Genomic DNA, 18,656 nt, shown 5'->3' with positions numbered 1-18,656 from the left:
AGGGATGTTAGGCAGATCCCATTTTAACAGGCTGCAGGTTGGGGGTATTTGCTCATGTATTTGCTTTTGCATGATGGATAAGGTATAGAGGCCATGGAGTGAAAATAGCTAATAGTGAACGGGAGAGGTCTAGGTGCCTGCTTTATAATCGGTGTGTGTCGAGGTCAGAGGTAATGCTATTTCCCTTCGTCAGGATTCTCAAACAGACTTTAGACAACATCTCTTTTCCCAGAGCTGGATGTCTTACAGGGCAGGGCTGGTGTGGGATTTTGCCTGCATTCGTGTAGCTTTATGCCTTGGGAATTGTCAAGAAGGAAAAAGACAGAAGGCGAAAAAAATCTTTGGAAGGTCTTCCTTGAACCCACAGGATGTTGGGTTAGCTCTCCCAATCCTCCACTGTGAATTGGAAGAAGAGTGGGTGCTATAGACTAAACGTTGAATAAGACCTGGGAAAAATAAGGAAAATAAGAGAAAGTGGAGGAAGGCAGAAAAGAGATAAAAGAGTATTAAATGTAAAACTTGATGAAATTTTACACATATATATTTATGTGCCTTACAACTTTGAATGAAAGTAAAGAGAAATTTTCATTAAAATACATCTATTGGACCAGGTGTGGTGTCTCATGCCACCACTTGGTCTGTCAAAGCCATCTTGATCTGTCCGAATAGCAAGTTCCAAACCAACTATGGCTATGTATCAAGACCTTATCTCAAAATACCAACAAATCAATTAATTAATAAATACAGCTATCTAAAATTGGTAAAAATTAAAAAGAATGTTAAGCCAGATGTGGTGGCACACACCTTTAATCCGAGCACTCAGGAACAAGGGGTATCTCTGAGTTTGAGGCCAGCCTGGTCTACGGATCAAGTTCCAGAACAGCAGGACGACACAGAGAAACCCTGTCTCGAAAAACCTTAATTGGTTAATTATTTTGAAAAGAATATCAATGCCAAATACTGGCAATGAAGTAGGGCAACTGGAACGCCATTATGTTTCTGATAAGAGCAGGACATGACACAACCACTCTGGAAAAGACTTTGGCAATTTCTTATTAAGTTAAACATACCCTGTGGCCAATCTAGCCATTCCATTCCTAGGTATCGACCCAAGAGGAATAAAAGCACATATGTACAAACCTGGTAGCCAAACATTCACCCAGATAGCCTCAACCGGGAAACAACCAAAGGTCCTATAAAGCAAAAGTACCTGTTCTCACAGTAGGCTGCCTCTAAGCAATAAAAAGGAACAAGCTAATCAGACAGCGGCACAGGCCTTAATCCCAGCACTCAGGAGGCAGAGGCAAGCAGATCTCTGAGTTGGAGACCAGCCTGCTCTACAGAGAGAGTTCTAGGGCAGCCAGGTCTACACAGAGAAAGCCTGTCAAATAAATAAACAAACAAACAAATAAATACAGAACAAAGTAGCCAGGCATCACTCTTCTTGTGGAAAGCACAGTGAGAAGACATAGCACTCCACCCCAGTTACCTGAAATTCTAGAAAATGCAAAGTAATTTATAGTGACAGTGACCGATTACTGGTTTAGTATGGAGACAGGGAAAGGCAGGCTGCAGGGATCACAAGGAGTCATGAGAAGAGGCTGGCTAGGGATCTAACTTGTCCTCGCATGCACAAATCCTGGATTCAAAGTAGTTCTTTGGCAACTGGAGAGATGGCTTAGCAGTTAAGAACACGTTACATGTGCTGCAACTCATACAATAAATATGGAAAGCAGTCTGGTGGTTCCTCAGGAAGTAGGAACCAATCTACCTCAAAATCCAGCTTTACCACTCCTGGGTGTATACCCAAAGGATGCTTCATCCTACCACAGAGACACTTGTTCAACCATATTACTGCTCTATTCAAAATAGCTGGAAACTGGAAACAGAAACTGAACAGAAGAATGGACAAGGACAATGTGGTACATCTGCACAATGGAGTGTTGCTCACCCATGGAAAATGAAATCACGAAGGTGTCAGATAGATGGATGGAACTAGAGAAAAATCATTCTGAATAAAGTATCTCAGACCCAGAAACACAAATATGATATGGATTTGCTTATACATGGATATTAGCTGTTAAGTCCATGATAGCCATGTGATCCACAGAACCACAGAAGTTAGGTATAGGGTAAGGGACTAGGGGTAAATCTGTTACTGTATTATGAAAGGGAACTAGGATAATTATGGGTGAGTGTGGGGGAGCTGGATTGGGAGGATCGAGTCAGGGGTAAGGAATATGGGGATAGGCAGCTAAAATTAAAGGCCATTTGATAGTATGGAAACCTAATATAGTAGAACATATATGAAGGCAATTCAAATGAAATTGCCAAATCATAGGGGAGGCAGAAACCCAACTGGTCATCTCTTGTCATCAAACGAAGTTTCCAGAATTGAATTACATCAAATGGAGTTGTTGGCCAAAAGGAGCACCGTGGGAATCCCCCAAACAACCCAGGCAGTTGCCAAATATATAGGTTGTTCTCTCTAAACTGACTGTAAGACAACACCTACACAACTCATTGACCATGAGGAAGTTGAGCTGGCGCCTACATGGAGCATTCATCCCTACTTTCTAGTGTCTTTGGTACAAGAATGCACTCTGCCCACTACCGAATGACAGAAGGAAACACCAAACTAGCCACAAGCCCTTCCATCTACACAACCTGTCCTACCCGCAAGATAGGCTAGGGCAATGGTGGCACAAGCTCGTGGGAGAAACCAACCAATAACTGATTTGACTTGAAGCTTGTTCTACAAGATGGAACATATACCTGACACTGCTTGGGTGACTAAGACCCTGAGACTAGATAGCCCAGGGACTTAAAGTCACACCAAATACCACTGTTCTACTAAGAGAACATAGCAATAAAATGACCTTTAATAACATTCTGCTATACGCATGGATCAGCACCTCGTTCAGCCATTATTCAACAAGTTTCCTTCTGCAGCACATGGAAACAAATATAGAGGCCCACAGCCAGACATCACACAGAGGATGAGAGACCTTGGAACAGTCTGTCCTAAATGGGATGTCTCCATCAAATCCCTGCCCTCAGAGCTCAGGAAACCCTGTGGAAGGTGAGGCACAAATAGTGTAAGAGCCAAAGAGCGTGGAGGACACCAAGAAAAACAAAGGCCTCTAAATCCACAAGAAGAGCCAAGCTCACATGAACTCTCGGAAACTGAGGCACCACACACAGGGCCTGCATGGGTCTGCACCAGGTCTTCTGCATAAATGTTATGGCGTTCAGGCTAGTGTTTGTATGGGACTCCTGAGTGTGTGAATGAACGGGGCTCTGATCCTTGTGCCTTCTCTTGGCCTCTGTTCTTCTGTTTGTTTTGTCCAACTTCTATGTGATGGGTTTTGTTTTATCTTATATTTTATTTTATTCTATTTCATTATCCCTTAGAATGCTATTTATTTTCTGAGAGACAAAAAGGAGGATCCAGATGGGAGGAGAGGTAGGGAGGGACTGGGAGGAGTAGATGGAGGGGAAACCATAATCAGAATATATTGTGTAAGGGAAAATCTATTTTTTAACCTTTTATTGATTCTTTGTAAATTCACAGCATGCACCCCAGTTTCCCCATCCCCTCATATCTGCCAGTCACCTTTGTAATTTCCCCCCCCAAAATAAAAACATGCAAACAAGCAAAGCGTAGGACAACATTGTGGAAGCTGTAGTATGTCACAGTGTGTCCCCTCAGTCTATCCCTCTGTCCACACATCTTCACTTGCAAATGTTCATTACAGTGAGTCATCGGTCTGGTTCAAGGTCTCTGGCTTCTGCGACACCATCAATATTGGGTCTTCCTCAGGACTTCTCCCAGTCATCCTGTAGCTGCCCTGTGTCATGGAGATCCTGCAGCTTTGGATCTGGACGACTGGCCCTTTCACACATTCCAGAGATTCACAGATGATATAGATTTTGAGGTGGGGTCTCTTGCAAAAGACCAGAGTTCGGTCTTAGTTCCCACACTGAACAGTTTATAAGCACCCGTAACTCTAGCTGCAGAGGATCTAATACCCTTGTCTGGCTTCCTCGTGCACCACGTATAGGCACATACATGCACGCAGATACATACATAAGTAAGTCATAGAATAAATCTTTGTTAATGGAAGAGGAAATGTTTAGAGCCACAATGTGATTGCTGTATACATTATATGAATGGCATCATAGAGGTATGTATAAGACAAAATGGATCTGGGGACTGAGGAGATAGCTAAGTAGGTAAAGTGCTTGTCACACAATCATAAGGATATGCGATCAGATTTCCAGAACTCGAGTTTTTAAAAAGTAAAAATCAGACACAGCACTGAGTATCTATAATCTTAGCACTGGGGAGGCAGAGACAGGCAGCTCCTTAGCTGGCTAGCCAGTCTAGGCCAATCAGTGAGCTCCCGACACTTCAAAGACTAAGTAGAGAGTGATTGAAGGTGGGCAGTGGTTGAGGAACACATCTAACATCAATCTCTGGTCTCCGTGTACATCGTGCATTTTTTTAAGACAAGGTTTCTCCGTATAGCCTTGGCTGTTACAGAACTCAATCTGTAGACCAGAGACCCACCTGCCTTTGCGTCCCAAGTGCTGGAACTAAAGGTGTGTGGCACCACAGCCCAGCAAACCTCAATTAAAAACAAAACAGACTTATACCTCAAACTCAAGCAAATTAAAGCTATATCATGGAAAGTATCTATCAGTTCTTGTTACTCTTAAACTAAAGGCTTAAAGTTGTATCTCCCCAGTGCTGGCAGTAAGCTATTACCCACAGCTTCCAGGATATGGAGTATGTTTGCATGTGTTAAAAACCTTCACCATCGGGGCTGGAGAGGTGGCCCAGAGGTTAAGAGCACTGACTGCTCTTCCAGAGATCCTGAGTTCAAATCCCAGCAACCACATGGTGGCTCACAACCATCTGTAATGAGATCTGATGCCCTCTTCTGGTGTGTCTGACAGCTACAGTGGACCCATACATAAAATACTTTTAAAAAAATCTCCACCATCATCTTATCAAGAACAAGTCAAACAAAAGCAAGCAATCAACATATACAGCCCCAAGGTCCCCTGTATCAATAAGAGAAAGTGTAAGAAAGCTACACCCTACACTGCAGCAAGCCAGGGCACAAAGCTAAGTCCAGCCAAGCCTCACCTCTCCACACCTGTCCCCTGTTCTCACTTAAACCACGTAAAGGACACATAAAAGCCAGACTGCTAGGGAAGGCACCCACTTCCACCTTCTCTCTTCCCTGCTTCTTCCTGTTCCTCTTCCTTCTCTAGTGACTACCCGTGGCAGGAACTCCAAACCAGCCACCAAAATACCGTGCCTTGACAACTTCATCTCTTAATTACAGTAAACATTTACATAATGTTCAGGCCCAGCCAGTGCAGAAAGATTCGTTAATGCAGAAACATGCCCTTTAACCATCCCGTTTTATTACACAAAGCCCCCGGGGACCTGAGCAGCCCAAGATTTGCAAAAGATGATGGAGAAGTTGGCTGAGATATTAAGCCCCTTTCCAGGTGCAATTAAAAGTGGGAGCAAGAGGCTCCCGATCTCACAGACAGAAGGTTTTGATGTTTTTGTGGGATTTTGTTTTTGTTTTTGTTTTGGGGTTTGTTTCGTTTTTTTTTTTTTCTTCCCTTATAATCAGCCCTGCAAGGATTTTTTGGTATCCAATGCTCCCCTGAATTTCTAACATTTTCAGAGATGGGATTTTTGTCTTGATTCTCATCTTCACTGCTCCGATTCTGAACTGACAACCCTTCAGGGCTTGCTGTATGGTCTAATATTTCCATCCCGGCACCTCAGCCTTGGAAATGAGCAGAAAATATGAGCATCCTCCATGTCTTCGATTCTCTAACACAGCCCCTCTCTGGAGGGACCAACTTTAATCATATCGCCTGGAGCAACACCCAGCTAGCCTGAGGAGGGGGCAGCCCAAGCCAGGCTTGAAGAAGGCACTGGACCACCATGGTGGGCTCCCTGCTTCAAGAGGATTTGGACAGGGAAAAATCTCCAGAGGGGGGAAAGAAATAGGAGAGGGGGAAGGAGCTACTTTTTAAATATTTTATTTCTTTTTATACATGTATGTGATATTTTCATGTGGATACCATGCCGTGAGAGTGTATGTGTATGCCTGTGTGCCTGTGTGCCTGTGTGCCTGTTATATGCTTGTGTGTGTGTGTGTGTGTGTGTGTGTGTGTGTGTGTGTGTGTGTGTGTGTGTATGTCTATGTGTAGGTCAAAAAACCCAACTTCTTTCTTGATTCTCTCCTTTCACCATGTGGGTCCCAGACATCAAACTTGGGTCGTCAGACTTGGCAGCAAGTTCCTTTACACAGTGAACCATCTTGCCGGCTCCTTTTTTAATTCTGAAATAGATGTTGCTCTGTAGCCATGAGTCAACTTGAACTTGCTATGTAGACCAGGCTAGCCTCAAAATTACAGCAATCTTCCAGTCTCTACCTCTCTGAATGCTATAGATTATACATTGGCATTTCCACATTCAGTGTCTTCTTGATGCTGTGTGTTTCTGGGAGGGAGGGAGCGTCGTGTCAAGTGTACTATGACATGGTACACTTATGAAAGTCAGAGGACAACCTCAAGTGTCAGTCCTTGTCTTCTACCTTATTTGAGACAGGACTCCTGGCTGTCCACTACTGTGCAAACCAAGATAGTGGGAGATTTGGGGAATTTCCCTGTCTCTGCCTCCCATTTCCCAGTAGAGCTGTGCTGGGATTACAGACCAGTGCCCTACCATGTCTAGCTTTTAAGTGGGTTCCAGGAATCAGAATTCTGCACAGCAAGCACTTCACCTGCTGAGCCGTCTCCCCGATCTTTTGTTTTATTATGCAGCCTAGGCTAGACTAAGTCAGTTCCTTCTGCTTCTACCTCCAAGTGCTGGGATTACAGGTATGAACCTCTCAACCTGACCTGAAACCTGAACTTTCTGCCGCCTTCCCCTCCTCTCTCTCAATCCCAACCTCATCTAAGCTATATGAACTGGTAAAAAGGACTCCTCCTTCCTATGTCTCAGCTGGAAAGCCATGGTCACAGAGTCCCTTTGTTAGGATGGTACGTGTCTTTTGTAAGGCAGCTCGATATGAGTTCTGAGTCAATGCTGGTGAGATCATCACTATACCATGCCAGGTAGCTGCTGAGAGGCGCCACTATCATTTTTCTCCATCTCTAGAATCATTGCACGACCTCCCGCACCTTTAGTGGAAGAATGCATCAGGTGCGCATGCGCCTTCCATAGCACTTCAAAGACAAACATGCAACAAAGTTAATGTCGTGAAAGCCCCGGCCAAGCAGATTGGCCCACGCAGATTGGCAAGAAAGAAGCCTGGATTGAGACTTGGCTACTGGGAGAGAGACAATGGTCAGAGGGGAGCAGAGTCGGAAGGGAGGTGAGGATATGGAGGGCAAAGCCAGATAGGAACCTGCAGAAAAGTTTAAAGGCAGAGGAACAGGAACAGCTCACTGTGCTGGAAAAGTCAAGGCCAGAGAGGCAAAATGATATGCACCTCTAATGCCAGTACTTCGAAGGCAGAGGAAGAAGAGTGGGAGTTCTAGGCTAGCCTGAGCTACACAATGAGATCCAGTTTAAAAAAATAACAAACGAGCAAACAAACAAACAAAAAAAAACCCTAGGGCTGAAATGTAGTTTAGTAGCCTATTGTTTCCCCAGCATACATTTGATCCACCAGCACTGAAAAGGAGGGGGAAGAGGAAGAGGAAGAGGAAGAAGAGCAAGAGAGTAAATAGACATAATAGGACATAACTGTAATCCCAGCATTTGGGACTTGAAGGCATGAGGATTACTGAAAGTCCAAGGTCATCCTGAGCTACACAGTGAGTTCCAAGCCAGCCAGAGCTATAGAATGACATCCTCTTAAACAATCAGAAAGCGTTAACTTGGGCTAGCCTCAAGTTAAATAGGTATAGATATTTGCTACTGAACCACAAGACCTACATTCTATCCCTAAGACTCATATTGTAGAAGGAGAAAACCAGCTTTTGCAAGATGTCCTATGACCTCCACATACTCCCTGTGGTATATGTGCACATACACACACTCCCTGTGGCTTGTGTATACACACATACCTCTATATACTTCCTGTGGCATGTATGCATACACACATGCACACCTCCACACACTCCCTGTGGCATGTGTACATACAGCATACACACACACATACTCACTGTGGCCTGTGTACATACACGCACACACACACACACACACACACACACACACACACACACACACACACACACACCAGCACATACTTGGAATCCCAACCATTGAGTTGTAGAGGTTGGAAGATCAAGAGGTCAGGGTTATCCTTGGTGGTGTACTAAGCTCAAGACCAGCCTGGGTTACATGAACCCTTGTCTCAAAAGGTCAAAATTAAGCTGGGAGGTGGTGGTTCACACCTTTAATACCAGCACTCAAGAGGCAGAGGCAGGCAAATCTCTTGAGTTCAAGGCCAGCCTGATCTGTACAGCAAGTTCCAGGACAGCATTCATGAGACCCTTTCTTGAAAACATTTTTTCTATTTCTTTATTTTTAAGTATGGACCGCTTCATGAATTTGTGTATCATCTTTGTGCAGGGGCCATGCTAATCTTCTCTGTATCGTTCCAATTTTAGGATATATGCTGCCGAAGCGAGCATGAAAACATTATTTTTAAAAAGCTAAAAATAAAAATAAAATTTAAGATACTTCAGCTTAAATTGACCTAAGCCAGTGGCATTAGAGCTCCTTGGCCTTGAGCCAGGGTATGAAATAAGTTTCCACTTCGGCTCTTTGACACATCCACATCACCGGATGAAAATTTCATGAAACACTACAGCCCAAGATGCACTCTGCTATCTTTGCTTTTGTTCTCCCCTGATCTAGCTGAATTCTCTGATTGGTGGCTATGGCCTACTTAATTGATTTTATGTCCCACATATGGGTTCTGATCCTCAGTATTGGCTTAAGTACTAAGGAAGCCAATGGTACCAATAACAAGAAGGGCGAACTGGGGGCATTCTGCAGCTCAGTCACAAGGGTATCTCCACTGGCATCAGCATTGTGCCTAACCTGGTTTCTTTGGAGGTCTTGAAGGGCTTATGACCATCCAAGGAGATGTGTAGGTAAACATGAGTCTGGATGGGGGAAAAAGCAGGTTAGACTCTGAATAACCTTTCTTAAGAGCAATTCCGTATTTCCCAGGAATTAGTTTTTAGTAGGGTAAGAAAAGTCAGGGGTTCAGCCATATCACCCTCTACAAAGGTGTGCTCTCCTTATGGACGCCATCCAAGAAACTCCACTCTTGGGTTTTCAACATTGGCCACAAGGTTAAGTGTGCAGAAGGACCTGGGGAATGGTCTCCAGGGGTATATTTTAGAGACAAAGATTAGAATACTGTGGACGTGGTGGGGCACATGTCTAATCTCAGTGTTAAGGGGGCCGAGGCAGGTGGATCACAAGTTTAGGGTCAGCTGTTAACTACAATGTAAATTCCAGGCCAGCAGGGGTTACAAAGTGAGACCTTGTCTCAAGTAAGTAAATAAGAAGGTAAATAAGGGGTTGGGGATTTGGCTCAGTGGTAGAGCGCTTGCCTAGGGAAGCGCAAGGTCCTGGGTTGGTCCCCAGCCCGGGAAAAAAAAAAAAAAGAAGGTAAATAAATACATAAATAAATAAATAAATAAATAAATAAATAAATAAATAAATAAATAAATAAATTGGCTATAGTACAAGTCATTCAGAAGTGTTCCAGTGATCTACTGCTTGGCAGTGAACCACCCTAGTACTTGAAGCCTAATACAAAAACATTCATTTGCTCACGACTTTACAATTTGAATGTGCATCTGCAGGAGCATCTTGGCTGCAGTGGGAAGACCTTATTTCTTAAAGCTCTAACAAGTCGGTGCATGCTGCTTCCTGACAGCTCAGCCAGAGGCATGATTCGTCCTGAGGGGGGAGGGGGGACCTCCCTATACAGCTGCTTGGAATCCCCTACCGCGCAGTGAAATAGGTTCCAAGAGAGACGAGGTGGAAACTGCCAGGCCTCTTCAGGTCTAGGCCTAGCATCTGGTCCCCATCTGCTATTGGTCAAAAGGATCCCGGGCCAACTCAGATTCCAAGGGAAGGAACATACCTTGTCAGCTTCCTCAGGCTGCTGTAACAAACTGCCACCAAGAGAACAGCTTCAGTCATTGAAAATTCATTGAGTTGGTTCTCTCCTTTAGCCATGTGGGTCTCCAGTATCGATCATAGGTCATCAAGCTTGGCAACAAATGCCTTTATTCACTGGATCATCTCACTAGCCCAACGCCCCAGTTTTGAAGCTTTGCCTTCCAGAATTCTCCCTCTCTGTCTCTCTTCCTCTGTCTATGTCTCTCTTAGTGTGTCTTTTTCTGTCTCTGTCTCTGTCTCTCTATCTCTCTCTGTCTCTCTATCTCTCTCTCTCTCTCTCTCTCTCTCACTCACACACACACACACACACACACACACACACACACAGACTGGGGAGGGGCATGTGCGTGTATGTACATGTGGAGGCCAGAAGTTTGATATCCCACATCTCCTTCTGTTGCTCTGCACTTACTTGGTTTTGACACGGAGTTTCTTACCTGGGATTTGCTGATTAGGATAAGTTAGTTGGCCAGCAAGCCCCAGGAATAATCCTGCTCTGTCTCTGTGTTAGAAATCCAGGACCATGCGTGGCTTCACATGTGCGTGCTGGGGATCTCATGCTTGCATAGCAGACCCTTTTAAGCCTTCCCTACTCTTCTAAACATACCTGGCATTGGATTTAAAGCCTACCTTAATTCATTATGACCTCATCTTTACTTGACTACCATCTACAAAGACCTCATTTCCAAATAAGGTGACAATCACAGGTACCAGGGATCGGGAACCTTTATCATATCCTTTGGAAGGACATAATTAAATCCAAATTAACACCCCACCTCTTATAGGAGAGGTGGAAAACAAAGAACCCATCCCAATCTGAGAATGAGCCCAGGAAGAGAAATAAACCTGTGAAATGTACGTGATCCAGGTGGCTGTTGACAGTGCAAAACTGGAGCACAGTGTACTGGGGTCATTAGGAGACAATGAACTTACCTGAAGTTCCCCAGCCAGGGGGATGAAACAGACAGTGTTGAATCTCTGGTTGATGGTGGTTTCTGTTTTCTGGCCTGTCCTCCTTCAGGAGAAATACCCTGGCCAGCCAGAAGCAGTATGAGTATTTGCAGTAAGCCATGCTTGGAGCGCAGAGGCCATGCATGCTACATGCAGCAGCAACACCCACAGCACCTGCTACCGATGGCAAGGCAAGGCAAGCCAAGAGTGCCCTATGGCAGAATTCCAATCCCACAGTTTTAACCACAAGAAAAGGGCTTGGGGTCCAGGTTGGAGGCAGGTCTAACACTCGTTACTAGGCAGAGGAAAAGCCCAGGCTGTGACGTCAACTAGGAGCTACACAGGTCTCAGAAGCCGCTAAGTGCTGGAAGGAAGAGGAGACTGTGAAGAGTAGGGAAGGCTTAAAAGGGTCTGCTATGCAAGCATGAGATCCCCGGCATGCACATGTGAAGCCATGCGTGGTCCTGGATTTCTAACGCAGAGGAGACAGAACAGGATTATTCCTGGGGCTTGCTGGCCAGTCACTAGGCTGTGAGCCCAGTGCAAGAACATCACCAGCTCCCAAGGCCCCCCATTCATGCACTGACCCTCAGCCTTTCCCCAAGCGAAAGCATTTCTAGCCTAGACCTTGGGTGAGGATTGGTGTAGAAGCTTTTCCTCCTTGCCTCTGACCCCCTCTTCTCCCAAGCCCCCCAGGCTCCCCTGGTCCAAGAAAGCTGCCCACAAAACACACAGGAACAAGCTCACGAGTGATTTTAACATGATTCTTCCTCCATCCATGGGAGGGAAGTCTAGTATTGAAAACCTCGCAAAAGTAAGGCCAGTTCCTGACAGCATGACTGCAAGCGTGCATGACCACTGGTGGTCAAGGCACAAGGTCCAATAAGAGAAATGGGCTCCCTGGACGGAGGCAACTGTGAACTCGAGGCCGCAGGCCATTCTGTGTTAAATCCAGGCCACTGCTTCACACACATGGACTTGTTTAATCCTTCCCGCCCATTCCGTTGCCACACACAGTACAGGGTCTCATTATGCAATGAACAAATAGTCGTGAAGCACTTGCTGTATGTCACTTGCGGGCTGTTCTCTGACCTGGGAAACTAGTAAACAGAAGAGATTTTTCTTTTAATTACAAATTCCTCTAGCCAAGGGAGTTTACAGTCTTGGGGGCGGGGCAGAGAGGTAACAAATGGGCAACTCTAGGATATATTTTATGGTGGTGAGAGGAAGAAGAGAGCAGAACAGGGAAGAGTGACTACAGGGTGGCCTGGTGGGGGAGGGGTGGTTGGAAGCATGACCAAGGATTCACTGAGAAGTTGACACTTCAAGGGGTGCTAAAGACAGCCCTGTGGATACCAAAGAAGAGCAAGCCAAGGAACAGCACAGAGAGCCAGTGCGAAGGCTCTGAATATGCCTAGAATATTCCAAGAACTGCAAGAGGCCCATGTGACTGAGGCGGGGGGTGGGGGGGAGAGAAGATGACTGGCCCTGAGCTCAGATGATGGAGAAGGGCAGGCCTCAGATCATCTCTCAGACAATACAAGAGACTTCTAGAACATTCTGTGCTTGAAAGGGACAGTGTGTGGCTTGAGTTTTAGAAGACATTTCTCTGGCTGTTGTTTACAGGACACACTAGAGAGGGGAAAGGTAGAAAGGGGTCACCAAAGAAGAGGCTATCGAGTAAAGAACTCTCCATAACCACATGCTAAGAATCACTATGCACTGTATAGGTATAAATATTTGTTCAGTGGGATCTGGGTTTTCTTCATTCCCAACAGACTTAGGCTGGGAATGTAGCACAGTGGTAGAGTAATTGTCTAGCATGCTTTGAGGCCTGGGATCTATTTCCATATTTATAAGAAGGGTAGGAGGAAAAGGAGAAAGGAAGGAAGGAAGGAGGGGAGGGAGGGAGGGAAAGAGGGAGGGAGGGAAGGAGGGAGGGAAGGAGAAAGAACCAACTCAGAGATATGAAGTTGGTCAGTTGGCATGCTCTCAGACAGGAAATTCTGGTAGTTTGGATTTTCCACACGGTCTAAACAAGTCTAGGGACTAGAAAGCTAGCTCAGGGATTAATGATGCGCTTCCGAAGGACTCAGGTCCTGTTCTCAGTACCCACCTGTGACTCACAACAGCCTGTAGGTCCAGCTCCACGGGATCCAACGTCCTCTTCAGGCCTCCCTGGGCACTTGCACAAGCATGGTGTACATAATATATATGTATATTTTTAAAGGTCTGGGAGTTCCTGAGGTGGTTCAGTTGGTAAAGTGCTTGCTATGTAAACATAAAACACTGAGTTTGGATCCCCGATCCTCAGATATTTTAAAAACTGCATATGATAACACGTAACTGTAATCCCAGAGCTGAGAAAGCAGAACTAGAACTTCTGGGACAGTCAATGTAGCTGTGTTAAAGACCTCGGGTTCAGTGAGGAACCTTGTCTCAAAAAAATAAGATAGAAGGCTGGCAAGATAGCTCAGTGGGTAAAGGCACTGGCTACCAAGCCTGACAACTTGAATTAGATCCCCAGGAACAACCTAGTAGGAAGAGACTGACTGACTCTTACCATTTATCCTCTGACTTACACACGTGTGTGCACATATGAACACACACACACACACACACACACACACACGTAAGCACATACTTTTAAAGGTTTGGAGAGCAATAGAGGAAGATACTCATCATCAACCTCTAACCTCCACAAGAATGCACATGCAGACACACATGTAAACACCTACATGTGCATCAGACACAATTAGCCCCATCATATAAAGCAATTAAGTAATTAAACCCACGTGACTTCCTCCTTTTCTACTACTGCCTCCTCCTATCAGGTAAAGCACACATACACACACACACAAAAAAAAATTCATTCTGTTCAGTTGTTTGAAGCAAAATGGCTTCAGTCAGGCCCAGGGGGAATTGGAAAGGCTGCTCAGGCAAGGCAGGTGACAAGAAGACAAAGGTGGAGTTCGCTTCAGTTTGCTAGAAGCTGTTTCCTCTCTGTAGCCAAGACATAGCACAGGGAGTAGCCAAGCCTGGGTGTTCTCCAGCCCCTGGGCTCTTAGGCCATGCCCACCACTGATGCTGTCAAGCACCTGGAAGCCAAGCCCTTCCCCCAGGTTTTGTTTTCAACCGGAGCCAAAGCTTTAGAAGGATTATATGGGATCAGCTGTTCCCAGAGCCTGCTGAAAGTACATAGACCCATATTTTTTTAATAATTATGGTTTGTATTTTGATGCGCTTGGAAAAACGATTGCTACGACTATATGCTGCTTAGGAGAAAACTAAAGTGTTTAGGGTTCTATTTCTCTTTCATTTTTTTGTTTCATTTCCTTTCATTGTTTCATTCTGTTCTGTATTGTTTTGTTGTATTTTGTTGAAACAAGATTTCTCTGTGTAGCCTGGCTGTCCTGAAACTCTCTCAATAGACCAGGTTGGCCTCGAACTCAGAGATGTGCCTCCTATTGGGATTAAAGGTGAGCACCTTGATACCCAGCTTCTCGTTTTATTTTATTTTATTTTTTTCTTTTTTCTTTTTTTCGGAGCTGGGAACCGAACCCAGGGCCTTGCGCTCGCTAGGCAAGCGCTCTACCGCTGAACTAAATCCCCAACCCCTCGTTTTATTTTTTTAAGGAAAAAGATTCTCAAAGGGTTTGGAGAGATGGCTCAGTAGTGAAGAGCATGTTCTCAAGCAATTCACAACCTTAGCTCTAGCTTCAGGAGAAATCCCATGTCTCTGGCCTCAGTAGGCACCTGCGTATATACACGTATCACCCACCCCCGTGTTGGGATTCAGACCAAGGACAAGTAGCTGAGGTACGTATTTAACATACCAAAGTCAATCTGACCTCTAGACTTTCCCAACATCCCTCAGTTTCTACCTGTTACAGGGCATGGCTGACACACCGCCCTCCATCCTAAACCTTTCAACACAGGGCTGGGCTTCTTCAACCTAAAGACTCTTCATTACATAATCCAGACATTTTGGTCTCCTCCTCCTCCTCCTCCTCCTCCTCCTCCTCCTCCTCCTCCTCCTCCCCTCCTCCTCCTCCCCTCCCCCCTCCTCCCCCCCCATCTCTTCTCTGTCTACATGGAGATTTCCTGGGCCTCATTCCTTGGGATTGGTGAACCCACCTGAGAGCTGTCCCCCGATAAAACCTGCTTTATACTTTAATTTGGCTTGAATTGGCTCATTTAGTGAGCAGAGAAAACCTATCACTCCATACCACGCAGAGAATTAAATGGGGGTGGGGGTGGTATTTAAGACAGACTTTCTCTGTATAGCTCTGGCTGTCCTGGCCGGAACTCACTCTGTAGACCAGGCTAGCCTCTAACTCAGAGCTCCCTCCACCTCTGCCTCCAGAGCCCTAGGATCAAAGATGTGGACCCCCACACCCAGGTCAAAAATATATATTTTCTAAAGATGATTTAAATAAAAAACTATTACAGCAGAGAGGCAGAGGCAGGCGGATTTCTGAGTTCCAGGCCAGTCTGGTCTACAGAGCAAGTCCCAGGACAGCCAGGGACTATCTCAAAACAGAGACACCTGTCTCAAAAACAGCCCCATGCCCACAGAAGAAAAGAGAGAGAGAAAGCAAACCACCCATGTTCACACTTTCCCCTCCCAAGTCCCACCACCAATCTCGCCTTAGCAAAGAGCTGCCCTTGTTTTCTACAGCCCTGCAACATGTTTAGGCAAACAAATGGCTTCAAAGGCCACTCATTTATTACCTCCTGTTTCAGAAGGTCAGAAGTCCAGGTAGACTTGTTTAGACTGGGTCTCTGGGTCTCTCAGAAGGCCAAAGTCAAGGGTCTGTGGAGCAAACTCTCTGCCGTTTTTTCCACGCTATTGTTCCAGGTTTAGCTCCTGGTGTGGTAGGATGGGGGTCCTCCGTCCTAGTTAGATGTCACTTGTGAACTGCTGCCTGCTTGCAGAGACCACCCCACAGGTCCCTACACATCCTCACAGCAGAAATAGTGCTTCTAATCTGTATGCTTCGCGTCTCTGACCCCCTTCCTGTCTTCTGCCACCAACCAGAGAAAATGCTTTGTTTTCCCGGCTTTTTTTGGCCCCGTGTTGTAGTGCATGCCTGTAATTCCAACACACAAGAGGCTAAGACAAAAGGACTACCACAAATTCTAAGCCAGCCGTGTGTGGCCTCATAGCCAAACCCTGTCTTCTTGTTGTTGTGTTGTTTTGTTTTTTGAGATAGGGTTTCTCTGTGTCACCTGGGCTGTCCTAGAACTCACTCTGTAGAACAGGCTGACCTGGAACTCAGAGATCTGCTGGGATTAAAGCCATGTGCCATCATCATTGCCTGGGACAAAACCCTGTCTTAAAACAACAAAAACTTTAAGCTGCTCCAAGAGGTTAAAACTGTACCAAACTAAAAAACGGGCCTGTCACAGTAACACACACTTTAGTTCCATCATTTGGGAGGCTGAGGCAGGAAGATCAGGAGTTTGAAGCCAGCCTGAATAACATAACAAAATCTTATCTGAAAAACAAAGCAAACAAATAAAATGTCCATGGAGTAGCCAAGCATGGTAACTTACACCAATAATGCCAGCATACACGAGATAAAGGCAGAAAGATTTTCATGAATCGGTGGCTAGCCTGGGCTACATTTTTTTTAAATTAACGTAAAAAAAAACTTAAAAAACAAAAAACTGCTCTTCAGGCTTGGACTTCAGTTCCATCGACATGGCTAAACACCAAAAAGTTTGGAATCTTGGGATCATGGGAAATACGGGACCTGCTATGGTGCCTCCCTCTGGAAAATGGTGAAGAAAATTGCAATCAGCCAGCACGCCAAGTACACTTGCACCTTCTGTGGCAAGACCAAGATGAAGAGACGAGCCATTGGCATCTGGCACGGTGGTCCCTGCATGGAAACAGTGGCCATCAGGCCCTCGACCTACAACACCACCTCTGCAGTCACAGTGAAGTCTGCCATCAGAAGACTGACGGTACCGAAAGACCAGGAGAAGCCGTATTGTCTGAGACTTCCCTAGCCCACAATAAATGGGTTAATTAAAAACAAAAATAATCAAAAAAAAAAACTACCATGCTGGGCACAGTGGCACAAATCTATAATCTTAATACTGAGGAGGTAGAGGCAGGAGGGTTGGACAAAAAAGGCCATTTTCAGGTACACAGTGAGTTTAAGGCCAGCCTTAGACCTGGGAAACATGAGACCATATATATGATAGATAGATAGATAGATAGATAGATAGATAGATAGATAGATAGATAGATAGACAGAGACATATATATCATATATAAGATTTATATATGATATATATGACATGTATGTACTATATGATTGATATATTGATATGATTATATGATGTATTATATATTGATATATCTACATATAATATATGTATATCAACAACAGAGAATTCCCATGTCATCTCCTCTATATATACCTGAAGGAACTTGTCAGATGCAATAGAGATGTCTGCATACTGACCTTATTGTGACACTATTCACCAAAGCCAGGGTAGGGAATGAGCTTCCATGGTCAAGAGAAGAGTAGGTAAAGGAAACATGCTCTGGAAGGCTGAAGAGACGGCTTAGCAGTTAAAAGCACTACTTGCTCTCTCAGAGGGTCTGGCCTCAATTCCCAGCTTGCAGCCATCCACAGCTCCAGTTCTAGGGGATCTGATACCCTCTTTTAACCTCTGTGGGTACCAGGCATACAAGTGGTTTGAAGACATACATCCAGGCAAAACATCCATACACATTAAATAAAATCATATTTTTTTCATTTTATAAAGATAAAAGAAGCATGGTGTACATACACCATGGAATATTCAAACCACAGACAAAAATGACACTCTGTCACTTGAGGACGAATGGAACTAGAGACTATCATCCTACATGACATAAGCCAGACGAGAACGATGAGTCCCACTATTCTTCATATATGCAGAAGCTATGAAAGAAAGGCCTCCCGGCCTCCTCCTTTGCACTCTGCTGCTGGCCGCCTTTTGGCTGAGTAAATGAGGAGTACCTGTAGGGCTTGGCCCTGCACTACCCAGCAAGACAAGCTTGTCCTCGCCTAAGATTAATGTGCCCAGGACCTCACCCCTCACACTGTAACAAGAATTCTAACTTGGGAGACAGGGTACTCGTATGGTGAACTCAACTGTACCAACTATCGGACTGAATCCTGGGAATGAAATCTCATCCTATGTGGACTCATGGGTAGAACCTGGAGGCACCTTGTAGGTTGGAATTTGCCTACCACAATACTTTTTGAGTCCTTTCTCTGTGCATACACTGTGTTATAAATGCATGTATGGATCACACACACCATAAATACTGGCTGTGTTCCTGACATTGCTCCCCAATTGCACTTTCTCACTTCCGACAGAGATGTATGTCTATGACAGAACTGAGCTAGGCGCACTGTGGTAGAGTCCAGCAAGCACGGCAGCTGAATCCCCCAGCTCCCTTGCTCTCCTTCTAGGGCTCCTGTCCACTCCAGAGGCACTTAGGGCT

At 45.1% G+C, this 18,656-nt stretch overlaps 1 non-coding gene across 1 annotated transcript; it reads right to left on the bottom strand.

Annotated features, from left to right (window-relative positions):
• Positions 1–8,575: 8,575 nt before the first annotated feature.
• On the bottom strand, positions 8,576–8,682 carry LOC116889578. Its single transcript, XR_004386494.1, has one exon. It is a non-coding gene; the product is annotated as a U6 spliceosomal RNA (small nuclear RNA).
• Positions 8,683–18,656: the final 9,974 nt, after the last annotated feature.

The sequence above is a fragment of the Rattus rattus genome, chromosome X (assembly GCF_011064425.1).
Source record: "Rattus rattus isolate New Zealand chromosome X, Rrattus_CSIRO_v1, whole genome shotgun sequence".
Classification (NCBI taxonomy): Eukaryota; Metazoa; Chordata; class Mammalia; order Rodentia; family Muridae; genus Rattus; species Rattus rattus.
Note: the sequence above shows the minus strand (reverse complement) of the source record. Positions and strands in the feature narration are given on the sequence as shown.